Consider the following 22,862-nt stretch of genomic DNA (forward strand, 5'->3'; position numbering starts at 1 on the left):
GCTCCCCATACAATATAATGATTTTGTGTGTTTTTCAATTAGACTTTTTTTTAATGGTCCAAAAAGATGGATGCACAGAGCACAATAATGTTTTGCAAATGGCCATTTTCAAAAAAAGAAAAAAAAAAGACAATTTTCAGGTTACAAAATGGCAATGTTCGCTACTGGATCTTTGGACGTTTTTCTGCAAAACGTCCAAAGTCAGATTTAGACATCATATTGAAAATGCCCCTCTATATGTGGTTGGCATGGTGGCAAATTGCTGACTGCCCTGTTTATGTTTCATTGTGAAGGAGTGTAACCTGCATGAAGTGGTGGGTGAAGCTCTGGCCACCTTAATGGGCAGACTGGATGGACTGTGTAGGTTTTTATCTGCCATCATTTACTATGTTATGTTACTATGCTACTATGTTAAGTGATCGCACTGTACAGTCTGAAGTGGGGGTAGGGGATTATGGGCTAGTCATGTATTTTGATTGGTGGAGTGCCAGCACCTTCTTTATAGTGCTCTTGCCAACCATCAGACCAAAAACAGAACAGAACACTGTTGAAATAAACTTGCACAGAAAGCCTTACCTATAATTTTATGTCTGTCATCAGGCATTTGTTAAACATTATGAACTAGTGCACTGTGTTTATGTGGTTGGTGCTCAGGGAGGATAATTGTATAAAAGGCCACCTAGACTGTGCAGCAGGAATGCAATAACTTATACCAGTTTTAGAAGGGAAAATATCCACCTTCATTCCCTTTTTGAAATTACCCCACAAAAAAGTAATCGCACACATTTACACCTACTCTCAGGCTGCACAAACCCCCACCCCCCCCCCCCACCCCCCGATACTCGACGCTATTTAACCAGCCAGGAACAGCTCCTGGCTGATTAAATAGCACTTAACTGGCTATACGCAAATATTCAGCGGGAGACAGCCCGTTATCTCCCGGTGAATATTCCCAATCAGCGCTTAGCGGATAACTGGTTATAGCTTGTGATATAAATGGCTATCCACTAATATTCAGCGCATTGCCAGCTAAGGATACTGAAATAACCGGCCTATCTTTGGCCGGTTTAAAATTAACTGGCCAGCGTTGAATATTGGCTTGGCTGATTAAGTTTAAACCAGCCAAAAATAAACCAGATATTCAAGGCCGGTCACTGGAAACGACCTGGCATTGAATATCCAGCCTCAACACTGAATGCGGGAGTAGCAAGGCTGCCTCCCACGTTCTGAATATCGACCCCAAATTTGCCAGTTTATTTTAGGCACTTATGAGCATACTTTACAGCATGTATAAGTACAAACCCCCACTCTCAGGAATACCTCCATCCAGGCTTGGCAAACTTCTATGTAGACAGAGTGTATGTGCATAAGTTTAGGCACCTATACTCCAGGCAATTTTATAAAAGATGAACCCAGGAAACCGGGGTTGAAATCCTGCTTCTCCCAGTGATACTCTTTGTGATCTTGGGAACAGGGCTGGCCCAAGGCAACATGCCGCCTGAGGTGGAGCCAAGATGCCACCCCCACCCCGGCCGCCAGCACCCGCCTCTTTCCTTTACTACGGCTGCCTAAGCTTCTGATGAAACAGGAAGTTACTGCAGTAAAGGGAAGAGGCAGGTGCCGGCGGCAGGGTAGCATATGGGAATCGCTTCTGAGTAACGCCGTGAAGGAGAGATGCCGGGCAGAGCAGCATATGGGAATCGCTGTCACTGCCGGGTAACGCTGGGAAGATGCTGTTCCTGAAGAGTGCCACCTGAGGCCCCCTCCTCAGGAGGCCCAATGGTCAGGCCGCCCCTGCTTGGGAAGTCACTTCACCCTCCACTGCCTCAGATACAATTTAGATTGTGAGCCCTCTAGATACAGGACAATAACTCATGTACTTGAAAGTCACTCACCTCACACTCAGATTTGGAAAAAAAATTAGTAATAAATCTAAAATCCAAATCCACACATCCAAAGGCAAGTCGAGTGTAAACCTCTGTTTATTTGCATAAAAACTCTTTATAGATTACTTCCATAATGTCTGTGATATATCGTCATATATAACCATCAGAGCTACATTAATCTACACTTCGTGGGCTGCCTGCAGATTTCAGTCTAAAAACTACACAAAACCTCTGAAAAGGACATTAACTATGTATTCTCATGATATTCTAGCAAAGAAAAATGGAACAGCTCTATCATTAGTGTTCCAACACGATCTCGCACAGTCAAACTGTCCTGCCACAAATATTCTTGAAATGCATGGCAGTGATCTCTACACTGTTCAAAAGAGACATACCACAGATTCTTTACTTTGGACATGCCTCAGACTCTCTGCTGAGTACATATCCCCCGAGCACAGGGGATCTGCATGGCAGAACAGCCCAAATCAGCCACCTTCACTCTTTCCTAGTAAGTGAAGCCCCCTTGATGGGTGATCTGTGCCCCTGGGGCAAAGGCCCTTCATGATTTCACCTACAGACTATAACAAGAGATAGTCTCACTAAGGATTTTTGCCACAGTCTAACAGTACTTTAAGGAATAGCTAATTCCAAACCCTTGGGGGAACAATTTTATAATCCAGGTGTCCACATTTATGCATCCCCTGGTGCATGCAAATGTATAGAATACGAACACTTATGCATATAAGTGTATCCTTACCCATGAAAGTGCCAGCAAAGCGTCTAAGCTGTATTCTGAAATGGTGCATGTAAGCGACAGGCAGTGGTGTGCTGGTAAATGTTTAAAAGTGTTCTCTCCCAAAAAAAACCCAAAACAACTGGTGCACCCAGAGCATCGCTGCCCTTCCCGTACTGTGTCAACGGGAAATAAACCCTAGGACCCCCCCCCCCCCCCCCACCGGCACATTCACCCTTTTACTCTGCACCCAACCCCATGGCACACTCATCCTTTTTACTGTGCCCCAAATCCCCTCCCCATGGCACACTCACCCTTTTACTCTGCCCAAACCCCCCATCCCATGGCAGCATGGAGATTGGGGCTCAGGCAGCAGACCGCTTCAACTAATGGGGCTTGGGCATCCCTGCCAGCCATTCCACGTGAGACTTAAAATATGCTGTGTCTCCCCTGTGAGTTTGTTGTGGTGCACCGGGGCACCATTGCACACAGTTTGGTAACCACTGACATAAAGCATGCTCCATCTGCTTTTCTCACCACCCAGCGCCACCACAGCCATATTCCTATCACTGCTGTGATTCAAATACCATTTCATTTTTTTTTAGTTGTAAATTTTAATTGTGAATCCTAGTGACTGCACATTATAGCCTTTATAATGGCTGTTACATTCAGTGACAGCTAGTGACTTAGGGGTGAAGTTATCAATGTGGGCATCTGTTAAGTCAGGTTATTTTTCCGTTAACCCCGAGTATTAGCAAATACATCTCATTGCAAAAAATGGGACCTGTGCTAAAATAGTACAAGTTAACGTTTGTCAGCCTCTACTTTTGCTGTTTTGCTTTGACTTTCCGTGGAGGCTCCTCCTGTCTTCTTGGATTTAATCTTAACAGTAGACCACATTGATAACGTCCCCCAAGTACTTTGTTACTGGTTGCTATGTGCACTGCCAACTAGTGGTGGAGAAGCAAAACAATGGCTGTTTGCCTGGTACAGTGGTACCCTGTGGATAGAATGTAAAAATGCATCCTTTGAAATCTATTGATATTATCATACTTGGTTTCATGTTATTATTATTCTTTCCAAACCAATAAGATATTTGGGACAACTCCATTCATACCACTTCCCCCTCTCCTTTCTAGCTCAGAAGCACACACACATACCAAGGAAACACTGATACAAATACATGTATATGCACATACATGTACACATACATGCACAGAGGGTTTGAAAAGGACTCCATGAGCCACGCTCCCCATGCTTTCCCCACTTTACCAATATTAAAACATTGCCAGTAAACAAAAGCTGAATAAATAACATAGTAAAGAGGTTTTAATGACTTTGGTTATTCTAATTCCTCCAGAGTATTGACACAGCAAAAAAAAAAAAAAAAAAGAAAACATCACCAATTGTTTCCTTTATGGAGCTGCCAAGAGCATTTTATGTTAAAACTAATCCCTCCTCTCCATCTGCCCAACTGAAGCTAAACAGACTTTCATGCAAGAGAACTAGTGCAGAAGTCAATCAGCAGGAGAGCAAGAAAATGAAAAGATAAATGATTCCAATCTCATCTGCTGATAAAATAAAGTCCAGCCTTATGAGCTCAAAAGCCACAGAAGCTTGGTCTCTCAGCAGAAGCCAAGAACAAACGAACAGCCATTTTCTTTTTCCAAATATTTTATTTAACCACCAAAGAATAGCAATTTTAAACTGAATCAAGAAAATACCACATCGACCAGAGAATTACATACAAATATACTCAAATAAAGTAATAGGAATGTATACAAAAATAGAAAACTTCAGTTTTGTTTGCATACACAAGATAAGAGTGGAAAAAGAGTAAATTAAGCTTTTGCTTTTTTAGGAATATATCCATGGCTGCCATATTTATAAATACAAGTTATATGTACACTTGAAATTTACAGCTGGTTTTTCTAATGACATTGTTTCTATTATATGCTGAAGCCTTCTTTTTCTACAAGGGAGCAAAAGGTCTTTTCCAAAAGTGAGTAAGTATACATCATGCAAATAACATAGTAACATAGTAGGTGATGGCAGAGAAAGACCTGTACGGTCCATCCAGTCTGCCCAACAAGATAAACTCATACGTGCTATTTTATATGTATACCTGAGCTTGATTTATCCTTGCCGTTTTCGAGGCATAGACCGTAGAAGTCTGCCCAGTACTTGCCCCGCCTCCCAACCACAGGTGCTGCCACCCAATGAGGGGCATAATCGAACGACGCCAGCCAAATCGATGGGCGACCATCTTCAGGGCCAGCTCCGCAAAGGGGTGGAGTCAAGCGTATTTTCAAAATACGCTTGGAGCCGGCCAAATCGCTCGCCGGGTGTAGATGAGATGGCCGGCTCCGATTTTCAGCCATAATGGAAACCGGGCCCGGCCATCTCAAACCCGGCGAAATGCAAGGCATTTGGTCATGGGAGGAGCCAGCATGTGTAGTGCACTGACCCCCTGATATGCCACGACACCAACTGGGCACCCTAGGGGGCACTTGTAAAAAATTAAAAAAAAAAAAAAACAATTAGCTTCCAGGTGCATAGCACCCTTCCCTTGTGTGCTGAGCCCCCCCAAATCCCCCCCCAAAACCCACTGGCCACAACTCTACAGCATTACCATAGCCCTAAGGGCTGAAGGGGGGCATCTACATGTGGGTACAGTGGGTTTTGAAGGTTTTTGGAGGGCTCACATTTACTACCACAAGTGGAACAGGTGGGGGGGGGGGGGGGGGCCTGGGTCCACCTGCCTGAAGTGCACTGCACCCACTACAAACTGCTCCAGGGACCTGCATACTGCTGTCAGGGAACTGGGTATGACATTTGAAGCTGGCAAAAAATGATTTTTAATTTTTTTTTGGGGGGGTGGGAGGGGGTTGGTGACCACTGGGGGAGTCAGGGGAGGTGATCTCCGATTCCCTCCGGTGGTCATCTGGTCAGTTTGGGCAGTTTTTTGGGACTTGGACCTGAAAAAAAGGGTCCAAATAAAGCGGACCAAATTCTCGTGAAGGCTGGCTTTCTTTTTTCCATTATTGGGCGAGGACACTCATCTCTTAACCATGCCCCTGTCCCGCCTTCGCTACCATGCAGACACGCCCCCTTGAACTTTTGACAGCCCCACGACAGAACGCAGTTGAAGCCGCTCAAAATCGGCTTTCAATTATGCCGATTTGGCTGGATTCAGGAGATCGCCGCCCATCTCCTGATTTGTGTCGGAAGATGGGCGGCGATCTCTTTCGAAAATCAGCTGGAATCTCCGCTAAGCTTCTGAGGATCCATTCCTTCTGAACAGGATTCCTTTATGTTTATCCCACGCATTTTTAAATTCCATTACCGTTTTCATCTCCACCACCTCCCGCGGGAGGGCATTCCAAGTATCCACCACTCTCTCCGTGAAAAAATACTTCCTGACATTTTTCTTGAGTCTGCCCCCCTTCAATCTCATTTCATGTCCTCTAGTTCTTTCTACCACCTTCCCATCTCCAGGAAAAGGTTCCTTTGCGGATTAATAACTTTCAAATATTTGAACGTTTGTATCATATCACCTCTGTTTCTCCTTTCCTCCAGGGTATACATGTTCAGGTCAGCAAGTCTCTAAATAAAAGATGTCCAGTAATTAGCATTTTTTTAAATAAAATTAAAAGGTTCAGCTCTGGCTCAGCATTCAGCTATTTCAAGTTTAACATTCACTTGAAGTATTTCTTTTAAAATATTACGAACCATATTACAAAAAAAAAAATGAAACAGCCATTTTTCTCTGTAGAAACTTAGGCAGTATTGTTCATGCCTGTACATGTAACAAAACACTAGATGAGTTATGCAGATTATGAATCTGAAAACAAAATGTTACTGTTGAGACAGGTTGGGGGTCTTTTACTAAGCCGTGGTAGCATTTTTAGCTCGCGGTTAAATGCCGGCTGATTTCTACCGTGAACTAAAAACGCTACCGTGGCTTAGTTAAAAGACCCCCCTTTATTTTTTTATATGCATATGAAAAAATGATTCCTTTACTAAAACCACTAGTGGTCAAAAGCCACAAATAAAGGCATATTTTACTAAGCTGCAGCAAAAAGTGGCCTTACCGCATCCTTATGTGGGTCTTTTCTGTGCACTAAGGCCACTTTTTGCCATGACCAGAAAGTGGATGATTTTCCATTTTCCAATTTAATTGCCATGTGCTAATGTCACAGAAACAGAAGCCTTGCAGATCAGCAATGTGGCCGCGACGGAGGACTTCGGCTGGCGGGGGTTGGGGACACGCGCCAGCAAAGGTACCCGACGGTGGCAGCGGGGGAGGGTTGGCGGCAGGAGGGGGGCGAAGGGGTTGGCGACGGGGGGGGGGGCAGGACCAAATCTACAGGGGCCCATCCCCCCGTGGCCCCACGTAGCTATGCCCCTGACGCAAAAATATGACCCATGCTACCTTTAGCATGTGGGCTTACCATGCATTGCGGCCATCTTTAGCATGCCAGTAAAATTCCCCCATTAGCACATGGCCATTACTGCGACCCCCCCTTACTGCCACCTATATAGGAGGCAGTAAGGGCTCCCGCGCTACACCCTCACAGTAATGTGCCTGCATGACCCAATTAGCACAGGCATGCCTCCTGTGCTGGAAAATAAAAAAAAATATTTTCCAGTGCAGGATTAGCGCGAACTAAAGAAAACAGCAAGGCAAACGATCTGCAAACTCCAAGATGGAAAGACAAAAAAGCAGATCAGTAAAAAAATATTTTATTAAACGACAACCAAATATTCAAAGCAGCCCGACACTGACCATGTTTCACCCGACTGGGCTGCGTCAGGGGATGTACGGAAGTCTGAGATCATGAATCTTCCAAAAAACAGCATAAACCGAATGAATCATAAAAGATAGTGACGTAAGTACCATCCTGCACCTTCACAATTCGGTTTATGCTGTTTTTTTACTGTATTTTGGAAGATTCATGATCTCAGACTTCCGTACATCCCCTGACGCAGCCCAGTCGGGCGAAACACGGCCAGTGTCGGGCTGATTTGAATATTTGGTTGTCATTTAATAAAATATTTTTTACTGATCTGCTTTTTTAGCGCGCACTAAGCAAAAAACTACCACGAAACACCTCAGCACATTCCATGTTAAGCCTACCATGACTTAATAAAAGTGCCTGAATGTAACTAGAGATGGGCAGCCAGAAAAGTTTTGTTTTGTGTCGCTTCCTGTGTCATTTCCAGGAATGTTTGCTCCGATCGGTTTTTGTTGTCCATTTGTTTTTGTTAAGGGAGCAATGTCTCTGAGTGTGCGTTTTTTCATAAGTGTGTGCTCTATTTGGGAAATGGGCACACTCTTTTGGAAAGAGAACACAAAGTTTTGGAAGGAATGAACATAAGAATAGCCATGGTGGGTCAGACCAATGGTCCATCTAGCCCAGTATCCTGCTTCCAGCAGTGGCCAATCCAGGTCACAAGCACCTGGCAGAAACTCAAACACTAACAATGTTCCATGCTACCAGTGGCTTCTCCATGTCTATCTCAATAGCAGACTATGGACTTTTCCTCCAGGAACTTGTCCAAACCTTTTTTAAACCCTGACACACTAACTGCCCTTACCACATCCTCCGGCAATGAGTTTCAGAGCTTAACTATTCTTTGAGTTAAAAAAATATTATTTCCTGTTATTTGTTTTAAAAGTATTTCCATGTAATTTCACTGAGTGTCCCCTGGTCTTTGTACTTTTTGAAAGAGTGAAAAATCGATTCACTTTTACCCATTCTACACCACTCAGGATTCTATAGACCTCAATCGGATCCCCCCTCAGCCATCTCCTTTCCAAGCTGAAGACGCCTAACCTCTTTAGTATTTCCTCATACAAGAGGAGTTCCATCCCCTTTATCATTTTGGTTGCTCTTCTATGAACCTTTTCTAATTCCTCTCTATCTTTTTTGAGGTAGGGCAACCAGAACTGAATGCAATGCAATTCTCAAGGTGAGATTGCACCATGGAGCGATGCAGAGGCATTATAATATTCTTGGTCTTATTTACCATCCCTCTCCTAATAATTCCTAGCATCATGTTTGCTTTTTTGGCCGCCACCACATATTGAGCAGAAGATTTCAGTGTATTGTCTACAACAACACCTGGTTCTTTTTCTTGGATGTTGATTCCTAAGGTGGACCCTGGAAGGGCGCATATGCATGTGCTATTCACGTATGCACAGTGGTTTGTGCATGTGAAATGGGAGCTCTATCAGGAAAGACTTTTGAAAGAGTGCACACTATTGTCAGCAAATGAAAAATATGAATTTTTGTGGGGGGGTTTCTGTTCATTTTCAGGTTTTAATGACATGGGATTTCCCATGTTGTTACAATTGATAGCCCATCCCTAAATGTAATCCACCTTAAGGTACGAAAGAAACGGTGAGAGCTAAATCTAAAATCTAAATGCTACACACATCAAGAAAAACCTACACTCCGTTACTCAAAAATATCTTGTCCTTATTGCAAAAATATAATCTCAAGGTCTGATCTTTATCTGGCTCCAAACATAAGAGCAGTAAAGCAGCTTTTGTTTAATCCTCCTCCTCTGATGGATTTTCCAAAATGTAGGCTGTGTTTAAACTATCCAAGCACAGTCCACCTTGAGTAGAACCCCATTCTGCATCCCACTATGCCTTTATTTCAGAGAGGTAATGCACCCTAATAGTCTGAGGAATACTACTACTTAACATTTCTAGAGCGCTACTAGGGTTACGCAGCGCTGTACAAATTAACAAAAAAGGACAGTCCCTGCTCAATGGAGCTTACAATCTAAAGGTCGCAATGTCACTCCTTCCTGTCCCCAGATATGGATGCAGGAGGGGGAGGGTCAACCTAGTCTTTATGGGATTGGGGTTTACTTATCATTTTAAGTATTAGTATTGTTAAGAATGTGTGTTATTTTAATGCATTTTTAATACATATTTCTTATATATTTGATTATGTACTGTGTGCATTGTTTGTTTTACACTATTTTTGTTCATGCATGCTTAATTTTTTGTACAAGATGATCTCTTGATGGACCAGAAAAACTGTACATAAATTCCAAATTAGACAGAAAATTGTCAAACTATCTTTGGGGGCCGTTTTTCAAAGCTGCGCTAAAAGGTGGCCTGCACTATGTGGATTTCCTGTGCGCTCAGCCCACTTCTTAATGTGTGAGTAAAATGGCCATGTGTTAATTTTTCCATTAGCACATGGCCATTAGTGTGTGAGCCCTTAACTAAACCTATTTTCTAGGCAGTAAGGGCTCATGTGCTAATAATGCGCCAACCAGGGGCGTAGCCATGGGTGGGCCTGGACGGGCCCAGGCCCAGCCACTTTCCCTTCAGGCCCGCCCATCCACATCCTTGCTCGCTGACGCTGCCTTTTCTCCTGCGGCTCCGCCGGGTATGGCCGTCCGGGAGGCAGCGTTCAGCGTAGCCTGCCTGCCTTTAATTCTCCCCAGGCTCTGCTTCGCTGCATCGCTCCCTGCATTCTTCTCGCCTGTCACGCAGCGCTGCCATTCACACAGGCAGCTGTGCTCCCCCCTACCGCGTCCATCCGGTCCTAACAGGAAGTGCATCAGAGAGGACCGGATGGACGCGGCAAAGGGGAGCGCAGCTGCCTGTGTGAATGGCAGCGCTGCGTGACAGGCGAGAAGAATGCAGGGAGCGATGCAGCGAAGCGGAGCCTGGGGAGAAGAACTAAGGGCAGGCAGGATTTGCACATGTGCAAAAATTGAGCACGCGCAGGATACAGCCAGTGGCTGACAGCTGTGGCTCGCGGACACTGCCACTGGCCACCCAAGAGGTAAGGTTCTTCGGCAGAGAGGAAGTCTTAAGCTGGCGGGGCTTGAGGATCCCTGTCAGCGCAGGTATTTTGTTTACTTTGGAGGGGGGGCACAGGTAGGGGGAGGAGTGGAGATGCAATTTTTGGCCCACCCACTTTGGCCTTGGGCCCACCCTAAATCGGCTGTCTGGCTACGCCACTGGCGCCAACGGGTTAGCACACGCTAATCCATTAGTGTTGAACATGACCACTCTGTGCCCCCAAACATGCCCCCAGAGCTAAAAAAATTAAAAAAATTATTTAGCCTGTGGGAAGTGCGAGTACATGCCAAAACTACCATGAGACGCATTAGCGTGCCCGCGGTAGGCATTTGTAACTTACAGTAAGCATATGTTAGTGGTTACTGCAGCTCACTCAAAGGGCCTCTTACAGACCTAAAACAGATATGGTTCCTTTTACTAAGTGCGCCAAAAAGTGGCTTGCGCTGGTGTAGACGTGTGTATTAGACGTGCGCAGGTGCATTTTTCAGTGCACCTGCGAAAAAGGGCCTTTTTTTGGCCAAAAATGGATGTGTGGCAAAATGAAAATTGGCACGTATCCATTTTGGGCCTGAGACCTTACCACCACCCATTGTCACACAATAACCGGGTGGTAATTGTCAATGCGCATAGAATGCCAATTACTACTACTACTACTATTTAACATTTCTATAGCGCTACAAGGAGAGGGTAGGGGAGAGGAGGGTTGCTGGATGGAGGGAAGAGGAGAGGAGGGTTGCTGGACATGGTGGAAGAAGGGGAGAGGAGGGTTGCTGGATGGAGGGAAGGGGAGAGGAGGGTTGCTGGACATGGTGGAAGAAGGGGAGAGGAGGGTTGCTGGATGGAGGGAAGGGGAGAGGAGGGTTGCAGGACATGGTGGAAGAAGGGGAGAGGAGAGGGCAGGGGAGAGGAGAGTTGCTGGATGGAGGGAAGGGGAGAGGAGGGTTGCTGGACATGGAGGGGGAGGGAGGAGTGAGGAAGGAGATGAGATAACAGAAAAGGAAGAGAGTAGAAAAACTGCACATGGATGAAGAAAATTGGCAAAAGCTGGATCCACTGGACAGTCAAGTTTGCGGAGGACCCAGCTTTTACTTACGGATGTAGGACAAGAAATGAAGAAGAAAGGCGGAAAGTAAACAAATAAATGGAAAGGAAGCCCTGGAAACAGAGTTAAGAGGACAGATAGCAGCAGAATCGGATACTGGGCCAGCACAATCAGAAAAACAAAGTCACCAGACAACAAAGGTAGAAAAGATCATTTTATTTTCATTATAGTGTTTGGAATATGTCCACTTTGAGAATTAGGTGTTCAACATTAAAAGTTGATTTACTTATTTATGACATTTTATCCCACATTAAACATGAATTAGGATGTTTTGTGGCTCTACATGAGAATTGTGATATTATGATCCCTTGTTTCAATATTGTTGACGGTCTGCATTTTCCGTATGGTTGGTATATTGGTGTATTAGGTTCTGCCCAGTGTAATATTTATGGTACAGTAAGGTTCAGAGTGTGTTTTTGCACAAAGTTGTGTATAGTGTTTTGCAGTTGAGCAATTGTGGTTAGTATATGCTTTGAGCAACCACTTTATTCTTTGACATATGATACATAGCTAATATCTAAATTTAATAAAAGGTATTAATTGTGACATTTATTTATTTTTTTTTTCTGTGTGTGATCAGACAATTATGGATTTAAGCCCCACCCCTGGCCCCACCCCTAACCCCGCCCCCTTTAGCCTCCCCAAACAGTTGGGCCACCGACCGCCTATGGGTAAGGGAATAAATAGGTAAGGATACAGGATAGGGCAAAGGAGTAGAGGTTAGGAGTTAAAAGCAATGGCAAAGAGGTGGGCCTTAAGTTTGGACTTGAAAACGGCCAAAGACGGGGCTAGACGCACAGGCTCTGGAAGTCTATTCCAGGTGAGAGGTGCAGCAAGACAAAAGGAACGGAGTCTAGAATTAGCAATAGAGGAGAAGGGGACGGATAAGAGAGATTTATCTACAGAACGGAGTACCCGAGGGGGGGGCGTAGGGAGAGACGAGAGCGGAGAGGTACTGGGGAGCAGCAGAGTGAATACATTTACAGGTTAAGAGAAACTTGAACTGAATACGGAAACGGATAGGGAGCCAGTGAAGTGACTTAAGGAGGGGGCTAACGTGTGCATAGTGATTTTGGCGGAAAATGAGTCACGCAGCAGAGTTTTGAACTGATTGAAGAGGAGAGAGATGGTTGAGAGGGAGGCCGGTGAGAAGCAGGTTACAATAATCAAGACGAGAGGTGTTAGCACCTTGCGGCGGAAAATTTCTGGCACGCACAGAGGGGCATAATCGAACGGAAACGCCTATCTCCATGGGCGTTTATCTCCGAGAACGGGTCCGTGAAGGGGCGGGCTGAACCAAAGTTTTGAAAAAAATGGATGTTTTTGAGCTGGGCGTTTGTTTGTTTTTTAGCGATAATGGAAACTAAAAACGCCCAGCTCAAAAATGTCCTAATCCGAGCCATTTGGTCGTGGGAGGGGCCACGATTCGTAGTACACTGGCCCCCCTGATATGCCAGGACACCAACTGGGCACCCTAGGTCAGTGCGGTGGACTTCAGAAAAAGCTCCCACATGCATAGCTCCCTTACCACGGGTGCTGAGCTCCCAACCCCCCTCCCCCAAAACCCACTACCCACAAATGTACAACACTACCATAGCTCTTAGGGGTGAAGGTGGCACCTACATGTGGGTACAGTGGGTTTTGGAGGCCTCCCATTTACCAGCACAAGTGTTACAGGTGGGGGGGGGGGATGGGCCTGGGGCCACCTGGCTGAAGTGCACTGCGGTACCCACTAAAAGTGCTCCAGGGACCTGCATACACGCAGGCCTCTAGGACTGGTTGCTGCTATATAACATTGGCACACCAGTTGACACCTGAAGACTAATCTCTCTGAAAACGTCCTTTATTGGAATAACCGCCTTTACTCACAGTTAACTGCAGATCAGAGGTTGTGCCCCACTGGCAACGAGTCTCCCTGGTACTGAGATGAGCAGTAGGTCAAAGCTGGCAGAATGCTGTACAATGCCCTCTTTCAGCCACATTCAAGGGAAGAACTAAGTTCCTTAACGTGGCTAACACAGGAAAGGGAACTAAAACTGGCTTACAAAAATGGCCACTACCGCATGGACTACAACAGGAAACACAACAGAGCACACTCTGACCCAGTAGGCAGGGGGAAAAGCACCATGGGAGAAGAGCCTACCAACTACCAACATCGTGAGACTGTAACACAAGCTAATGAAATCACGGAGCCCAATACCCTACACCCACCACAATGCAATGCTGATGTGACCCTGTAGTGCACCTGAGAGCCACATCTGACCCAGGGAAAGGCTGTGAGAGGATCGAACGCATTCTGCTGTCATGGAGGTGGGTACGGCATTTGAGGCTGGCATAGAGGCTGGAAAAAAAGTTTGTAAAGTGGGGTTTTTTTTTGGTGGGAGGGGGTTAGTGACCACTGGGGGAGTCCGGGGAGGTCATCCCTGATTCCCTCCAGTGGTCGTCTGGGCAGTTGGAGCACTTTTTTGGGACTTGTTCATGAAAAAAAAAGGGTCCAAAAAAAGTGACCCAAAATCGCGGTAAAAACGCCTTTTTTTTTCGATTATCAGCTAAAGATGCCCATCTCTCCTCGGCTGATAACCACGCCCCAGTTCCGCCTCCACCACGCCTCCGACACGCCCCCCGTCAACTTTATTCGTTTCCGCGACGGAGTGCAGTTGGAAACGCCCAAAATCGGCTTTTGATTATACCGATTTGGGCGCCTTTGTGAGATAAACGTCTATCTCCCGATTTAGGTCGCACTATAGGCGTTTTTCTCTTTCGAAAATAAGCAGGATAGTGGGCGCACATAACAAATGAAATTACCGCCCAGGCCACGCGGTAGCTGGGCGGTAGTTCCGAATTGGCAGGCATTGGGCATGCGTAGGCGCCTACGCAGCTTAATGAAGGAGACCCAAACTCATGAATTGTGTTGGTAAACTCTGAAACTATGTGATGACCTCTTTTAATGAAAGAATGAAGATTAACTATTAAAACAATTCCCCCTCCCTGCATCTTAGAGTCAGGCCTCACTAAGATTAGTTAATACAGGTTTGCTATTCTAACCACTGAAACCAGCAGAGGGTGAAATATTCAGGAATGTGCTGATGTTAGCCACCCATGGTCAAATCAGACGTATGGTCATTTTAGCTGAAAATTAAAATCTTCCCACCGATCCTAGCTCAACTCATTCGTGCAGCAAAACTCCTGCGTGCTGCTGTGGTGGATCAGATTTAGGAATTCCATTTAGCTAGACTAATCCAAGATGTGATCAAATACAATCAAGAGCTGATGTGTTTAGCTGCAAGGGGAGGAGAGGAATGAAGAGGGGGGGAGAAGCCTGGCAGTTAATCTGGATTTCGCCTCACAAGAGCATTTGACAGAAGCTTAATCTAACTAATCCCCTGAGTACTAGAGGCAGATGCTAGTATGGATGGACCATGTATGGGTTATACAGAAGAACAGGCACTACAAACCTAAACACTGTGGGGTAGTACATTTAAAACAAATCAGAGTAGAGAGGTGTGCGTGTGGTAGCCGTGTTAGACCACTCTTAAGGTTATCAATAGAAATCAAACAAAATAAAACATGGAAAAGAAAATAAGATGATACCTTTTTTATTGGACATAACTTAATACATTTCTTGATTAGCTTTCGAAGGCTGCCCTTCTTCGTCAGATCGGAAATAAGCAAATGTGGTCGCAGATATATGAGTGAGACATCCAACCATTACTTTGACAGTCTGACAGGGTGAGAGGGTGGGGGTGGGTAGGAGGTATGCATGGGGACATCAAAGCATTTCATTCATATTCTAACAGGATGGGTGTGGGTAGGTGAAAGGAGGGTGGTAAACAGAGAAATACAATTTTATGGCTTATAATGGGCTAGAAAACCCAGATCCTTGTTAAGTCCTATCTGTTGGGTGTCAAAATATTCAATTATTCTGACTTCAAAGGTCTTACGTTCCTGTATTGTTTTAAAGTTACCTTTCAGGATTCTAACTATGAAATCACTGGTGCAGTGTCCTGGTCTTGTAAAATGCTGGCCCACTGGGGTGGGAACCTGACTGGCACCGGCTATCTTCATGTGATGTTTGTGCAGATTTCTCTGTTTACCGCCCTCCTCTCACCAGGCCACACCCATCCTGTTAGAATATCAATGAAATGCTTTGATGCCCCCATGCATACCTCCTACCCACCCCCACCCTCCCACCCTGTCAGACTGTCAAAGTAATGCTTGGATGTCTCACTCATATATACTATCTGCTACCACATTTGCTTATTTCCGATCTGACAAAGAAGGGCAACCTTCGAAAGCTAATCAAGAAATATATTATGTCCAATAAAAAAGGCATCATCTTATTTTCTTTTCCATGTTTTATTTTGTTTGATTTCTATTGATAAACAAATCAGAGAAAATTTTTCTTCACCCAACGCATAATTAAACTCTGGAATTCGTTGCCGGAGAACGTGGTGAAGGCAGTTAGCTTGGCAGAGTTTAAAAAGGGGTTAGATGGTTTCCTAAAGGAGAAGTCCATAAACCACTACTAAATGGACTTGGGAAAAATCCACAATTCCAGGAATAACATGTATAGAATGTTTGTACGTTTGGGAAGCTTGCCGGGTGCCCTTGGCCTGGATTGGCCGCTGTCGTGGACAAGATGCTGGGCTCGATGGACCCTTGGTCTTTTCCCAGTGTGGCATTACTTATGTACTTATGTAAGGTGCACTGAAAAATGGCCTGCGCTGTTGTAGGCACGTGTATTGGATGTGTGCAGGTCCATTTATCAGAGCGCCTGCAAAAAATACCTTTTTGGGGGGCCGAAAATGGACGTACGGCAAAATAAAAATTGGCGAACGTCCAATTTGGGCCTGAGGCCTTACCACCAACCACTGACTTACGCGTTAACCAGGCAGTAATCGTCAGCACGCGTACACTGCCAATTACCTCCCAGTTAGCACCACACGTTTGCCCAGTTTATTGAGAGGGGGGTACCCTGTTAAAGTAGTGAAAAAGGAATACAAAAGGGCTCTTTATGCCCATCGTTCTTGGTTGTTTTTACACAAGCAGAAATCTGAATGGATGGTTCCAGTGTGTGTTCTTCCGTATTCACATTATGGTCATGTAATCAGTCATAGTATTCATAAGCACTGGGGTGTTCTCGGGGTACATTTGGGACTTCAGGAACACCCTAAAATTGCATTTAAGAGAAGTGCTAATATTGGTGAGCTTATGAATACCTTTAAATTTGTGCGGTCTGGGGGGGGGGGGGGGGGGTCACAGTCCTTGTGGACGATGTGTGTACTGCAGATTTGCTCTAACTACCGGTTATGTTGTTATTCCATGTATAATGAATAAATTTTATTTGAGAGATATTACTGTACCACATGTGAAAACAGCCAAGTAGTCTATTGTATTATGGGTCTGTGTAATCTATATTATATAAGTCAGATTAAGAGGAAGCTTAAACAACAATTGGCAGAACACATTAGTAACATAAAAAATTTGGGACTGAAGGCTCCTTTAGTGTCCCACTGGGTATCGGCATGTCATTTTTTGGAAGATATTAGGTGTGTGGCGCTTATACAGGTCACAGTGCACAGAGGAGGTAATGTTAAGGAGGTTCTGCTCAATAAAGAGCAACGCTTGATATTCCAGTGGGACGCCATAGCCCCAGCAAGTTTAAATGCTGAGGTGGAATGGTGAATTATGGGTCGTTTCAGCGTTATTTAAGCTGCACTGAGGGTGGGTAGGCTTCTCTACCCCGGAAGCAGCAGAGCTTTTTTGATCAGCCTGTATATTGCAGTCTCTGAGAGACAGGCTTGAAATTGGTCCCACCGGTAAGTTGTCATAGTTAGTTTTGTATTGTTCTTTAGATTTGTTACTTTGGTCATTTTGATTTGTGATTAGCTTTATTATGTTAGATTTGAGGATTATTTTTTTTGTTTATTTTAAGGGTATGGGATAGCTCCTCCTGATGAACCTATCTGGGAAATGCATCTCCGCATTGAGGAGCTAAGGAAGATTCGGGATTGTGCTATTCATGGAAAAGTTATCTGCATAGAACCTGTAGTTTGAATAACAACACAGTGACTATGTGTCCAGGATCCACTGGACTTGATGGTTTACCTTTGAATTGAACTGTGTGCAGGGTGTTTACCGACCATAGCATTGAGCCATGCTGTGTCAGTAGAGTGGAATCTATTAGCAGATTGTTCCAACAATGGGTTATTTGCAAAAAGGACAAGCTGGAAGGGTTTTGTAAAAACTGTATATTTTATGTATTTTCTACGAGGTTGTTTGAGTGCAGGTTTGAATGAATGATTTTAGAAATATTAATGTATAGTTTTGTATGGTTTTTGAAAATAAACCTTTACACATACAGTGGGGGAAATAAGTATTTGATCCCTTGCTGATTTTGTAAGTGTGCCCACTGACAAAGACATGAGCAGCCCATAATTGAAGGGTAGGTTATTGGTAACAGTGAGAGATAGCACATCACAAATTAAATCCGGAAAATCACATTGTGGAAAGTATATGAATTTATTTGCATTCTGCAGAGGGAAATAAGTATTTGATCCCCCACCAACCAGTAAGAGATCTGGCCCCTACAGACCAGGTAGATGCTCCAAATCAACTCGTTACCTGCATGACAGACAGCTGTCGGCAATGGTCACCTGTATGAAAGACACCTGTCCACAGACTCAGTGAATCAGTCAGACTCTAACCTCTACAAAATGGCCAAGAGCAAGGAGCTGTCTAAGGATGTCAGGGACAAGATCATACACCTGCACAAGGCTGGAATGGGCTACAAAACCATCAGTAAGACGCTGGGCGAGAAGGAGACAACTGTTGGTGCCATAGTAAGAAAATGGAAGAAGTACAAAATGACTGTCAATCGACAAAGATCTGGGGCTCCACGCAAAATCTCACCTCGTGGGGTATCCTTGATCATGAGGAAGGTTAGAAATCAGCCTACAACTACAAGGGGGGAACTTGTCAATGATCTCAAGGCAGCTGGGACCACTGTCACCACGAAAACCATTGGTAACACATTACGACATAACGGATTGCAATCCTGCAGTGCCCGCAAGGTCCCCCTGCTCCGGAAGGCACATGTGACGGCCCGTCTGAAGTTTGCCAGTGAACACCTGGATGATGCCGAGAGTGATTGGGAGAAGGTGCTGTGGTCAGATGAGACAAAAATTGAGCTCTTTGGCATGAACTCAACTCGCCGTGTTTGGAGGAAGAGAAATGCTGCCTATGACCCAAAGAACACCGTCCCCACTGTCAAGCATGGAGGTGGAAATGTTATGTTTTGGGGGTGTTTCTCTGCTAAGGGCACAGGACTACTTCACCGCATCAATGGGAGAATGGATGGGGCCATGTACCGTACAATTCTGAGTGACAACCTCCTTCCCTCCGCCAGGGCCTTAAAAATGGGTCGTGGCTGGGTCTTCCAGCACGACAATGACCCAAAACATACAGCCAAGGCAACAAAGGAGTGGCTCAGGAAGAAGTACATTAGGGTCATGGAGTGGCCTAGCCAGTCACCAGACCTTAATCCCATTGAAAACTTATGGAGGGAGCTGAAGCTGCGAGTTGCCAAGCGACAGCCCAGAACTCTTAATGATTTAGAGATGATCTGCAAAGAGGAGTGGACCAAAATTCCTCCTGACATGTGTGCAAACCTCATCATCAACTACAGAAGACGTCTGACCGCTGTGCTTGCCAACAAGGGTTTTGCCACCAAGTATTAGGTCTTGTTTGCCAGAGGGATCAAATACTTATTTCCCTCTGCAGAATGCAAATAAATTCATATACTTTCCACAATGTGATTTTCCGGATTTAATTTGTGATGTGCTATCTCTCACTGTTACCAATAACCTACCCTTCAATTATGGGCTGCTCATGTCTTTGTCAGTGGGCAAACTTACAAAATCAGCAAGGGATCAAATACTTATTTCCCCCACTGTATTGCTGTTTAAGTGTTCATAGGGTTTGCTCTGATTTAATGTATATGTATCCCCAATTTTTGGCAACTGCCAGGACACCCAGAGATTAAGTATCTGTCCAGAACTACTACTAAAAAAAACAAAAGTTCCCAGACTCAAAAAAGAATAAAACCTGAAAAAATGAAATTCGCTTACCTGCTGAAGAGAAAGACAGAACTGAATACTTGCCAATCAGAAATCCACACATGACATGGTCAGAAAGGGTGCAATAAGCCCGTCGCCTCACAAACTCCTTATGATTCCATACTTACATATCAGGAGTACCGGTATGAGGGGGAGGGGAGGGAGGGAGCCAGCACTGCCAGGTGTAACCCTAGCTGGAGGATGAGGGAACCAGTACCACTGGGTGTCATTTAGGCTCAGAGAAACTCTACAGGCACACGATATGTAAAACTACCCAGCATTAACCCCCTGTTCAAGTGACACCTGTGACACACCAGGGCAGGAGCCAAGACAGAAGCACCAAGAAGGCGCTGCACAATCCATCCACCATCCGCTAGGAGATAGAGAAAATACTGAACATTCTATGCCACAGGACGTCCTTTAGGGGTCAAATTACTTGGAACTATTTTTCTCTGTCTCCTTCCGCTTGTGGATGGACATAACCCATTGGTCTGCACCAGGGACGTAGCTAAGTGGGGCCATGGGGATGGGGGCATGGGCCCCCATAGATTAAGCCCTGGCCCCCTCTATTTTTGACACCCCCCTCCCCCGCTGCCGACCCTCCCCTGCCACTTTGGACCCCCCTCCGCCGCCAGGTACCTTTGCTGGCGGGGGTCCCCAACCCCTGCCAGCTGAAGTCTTCTTCAGCGCTGGTCGACGTCAGGAGTTAGAAACAGATCATCAGCGATTCGCTGGAGTCGACCGGAGCTGAAGAAGACTTTGGCTGGCAGTGGTTGGAAACCCCCCGCCAGCAAAGGTACCTGGCGGCGGCGGCGACGGGAGAGGGTCGGCGGTGGGTCCAAAGTGATGGGGGGGTCGACGGCTGGGGGAGGCAGGCTGAATTGTGCCCCCCCCCATCTGCCGAGGTCTGGCTATGCCCCTGGTCTACACTGGTCTAACATGGAAGATAAGGAAGAGTGACAGATCCTGGGCACACCTCAGTTAAGCTCCTAACACACAGAACACATGGCTCACTATTACTAATCATTTCTATAGCGCTACTAGACGTACACAGTGCTGTATACTTGAACAGGAAGAGAAAGTCCCTGCTCGACAGCGCTTACAATCGAATTAGGACAGACATCGTTATATAAATGCCGTTTCCCTGACCCCTTAATCCAACTCTTTATAGGTTCCCATCTGTGCCTCTTAATCTATCACTGAAAATATAAGCATGCATTTTTTTTTAACAAAGCAACACTGCTTAGCGCTTTATAATATGTCCAAAATAAAACACACGGAACAGACAAAAAAAAGTGACCAAGAACAGGAAACAGAACAGCCCAGACATCTGCAACTGTGAATATTCAGGAAAGTTGTTAATGCTCCTGATTTGTATCAAGGCTAAAATTTCGACAAGAAGCAACTCCAGCCATCATGTGCTTTCAAACAAGGGACCTTTGTGATCATAACAGTAGATCCTGAAGAACGGAGCAGATTTTGTGGCTATGAAATCACGGCAGGTCAGATCCTCCAGTTATAACACTGAGCAGCAATTACTATCTGCACATGCAATGCAGCATTATTTATACAGATGTGAAAGTGATTTGTAACACTGCAACTCCCAAAAAAAAAAAAAAAAAACTTTATGCCTTGCATTAAAAAGTATGGTGCCTCTGGGCATGGAGTATATAATAGCTTCACGAACAGTTACCAAGTCATTGATTGCATTGCAGATGGGGTCCTTCGGTTAATTTGCCTCCTTCACCGATACCATAACAGCTTCACAGCTGGTGAGCAGTATTTACTTTGACAGAGGGGTTCCCCTAGGCACATATTGTCATTAAATTAAATAAAATTAAAAAAAACCCAGGCTTCAGGTTGATTTTCTTTAATTACCCAGCTTGTTTGTGATGTATAAGTCACAGTCTTCTGTCAAAAACATTGCAACATATATAGCCATATGAAACAAAGACTTTACTCTGTATAATGTCTATAGCACAACTTTACAGCAGAATTTGTCTACCAGGGAAGCCTCGAAACGTTAAGAAACAGTTGCTGTAAAATTAGCATGCAGCATCGCATTTTATAAGTTTGGGCTCGATTCATAAATTCTATGCTATTTCGATTTTTATCCTGAAAATGTGGTTGCTGGAAGTTTGCATGGTTCAGGAGGCGGCAGCGTGTACGCACAGACAAAGCGCACACAAGATTTAAATAAAAACAGTACTAATACGTCTCCTGCCGATGTAGCAGGAGCTGTGGTACAGAGGTCCTGCTGGCAGAGACACCCCTGGAGAAGGGAAAAGTAATCCAGGATCGGGTCTGTTGGGCAGACTGGATGGACCATGCAGGTCTTTTTCTGCCGTCATTTACTATGTTACTACTATGACTTACCCCCAATCACAGAGATCAACCCCCAAACCCAGCGCTGTTTCTGCCACAACCGCTCTGGCAAAACTATCGGTGTGTATTGTCACACAACCCACAGCCCCAGCTTCAGCGAAGAGACAAAAGCGAGACAGCATCGGGGGAAAGGAGGATGCAAGAGAGAAAAGTCACGCTTTTTGCAAAGACTGCCCGAGAAAGAAAGACGGAAAGCCCCAGCCTTAGTTTTCCGGCCTATTAAAGATACAAGTTCCAAGCAGAGGTAAACGCAGAGACTAGAAACGATCTCGTTTTGCGGATACGAACAAAGTTAAAGCCGTCAGTTCTCTGCTCCCCTCCCCCTCCAGCCCAGCCACAGCTCACCTCGCTCTGTCTGATCCTACGTTTGTCCTCAGTACTTGGCTGCTGGGGCGCTACAGGAAAGCATCGCCATGCTGGCAGGCAGTGGAAAGCAAGGCAGCCGCTCTCCCGGGCCTTCTGCCTCTCGAGGGTTTCCAGTGTGGGTCTCGGGGGAGAAGCTTTGGCTCTGTGCAGGGGGAGGAAAGGGGCCGGCCGGAGCCAGGCTCCCAGACTTTGTTACCGTCCTCCTGTGCGACTGCCTCCTCCTCCTCCCTCCCTTGGAAACTGGCAGAAACTCTGCCCAGCCTCCTCCTCTGGGCAGCCCCCTCTCCCCCTTACCGTATCCACTGGCATCCTCTACCGGCTGGAAGGAGGCAAGGCTGGCTCAGGAGAAGCTGTGATCTTTGGGGGATGCTGTCCCTCTTGGAGTACCACTGAATAAGCGTGGCATGAGTTGCGTTTCCTGTTCCTGGCCTGTAAC

General features: G+C 45.4%; 1 protein-coding gene across 2 annotated transcripts in view; it reads right to left on the minus strand.

Moving 5' to 3' along the window:
- The window catches only part of NINL (ninein like), a 247,655-nt gene extending 225,010 nt beyond the window's left edge, over positions 1-22,645 (minus strand). For both annotated transcript variants that reach the window (XM_030196281.1, XM_030196282.1), the window contains exon 1: positions 22,406-22,645. The gene's annotated coding sequence lies outside the window, so the exon portion shown is untranslated. The remainder of the gene's footprint in view (positions 1-22,405) is intronic.
- Positions 22,646-22,862: the final 217 nt, after the last annotated feature.

Source organism: Microcaecilia unicolor, chromosome 3, assembly GCF_901765095.1.
Source record: "Microcaecilia unicolor chromosome 3, aMicUni1.1, whole genome shotgun sequence".
Lineage (NCBI taxonomy): Eukaryota > Metazoa > Chordata > Amphibia > Gymnophiona > Siphonopidae > Microcaecilia > Microcaecilia unicolor.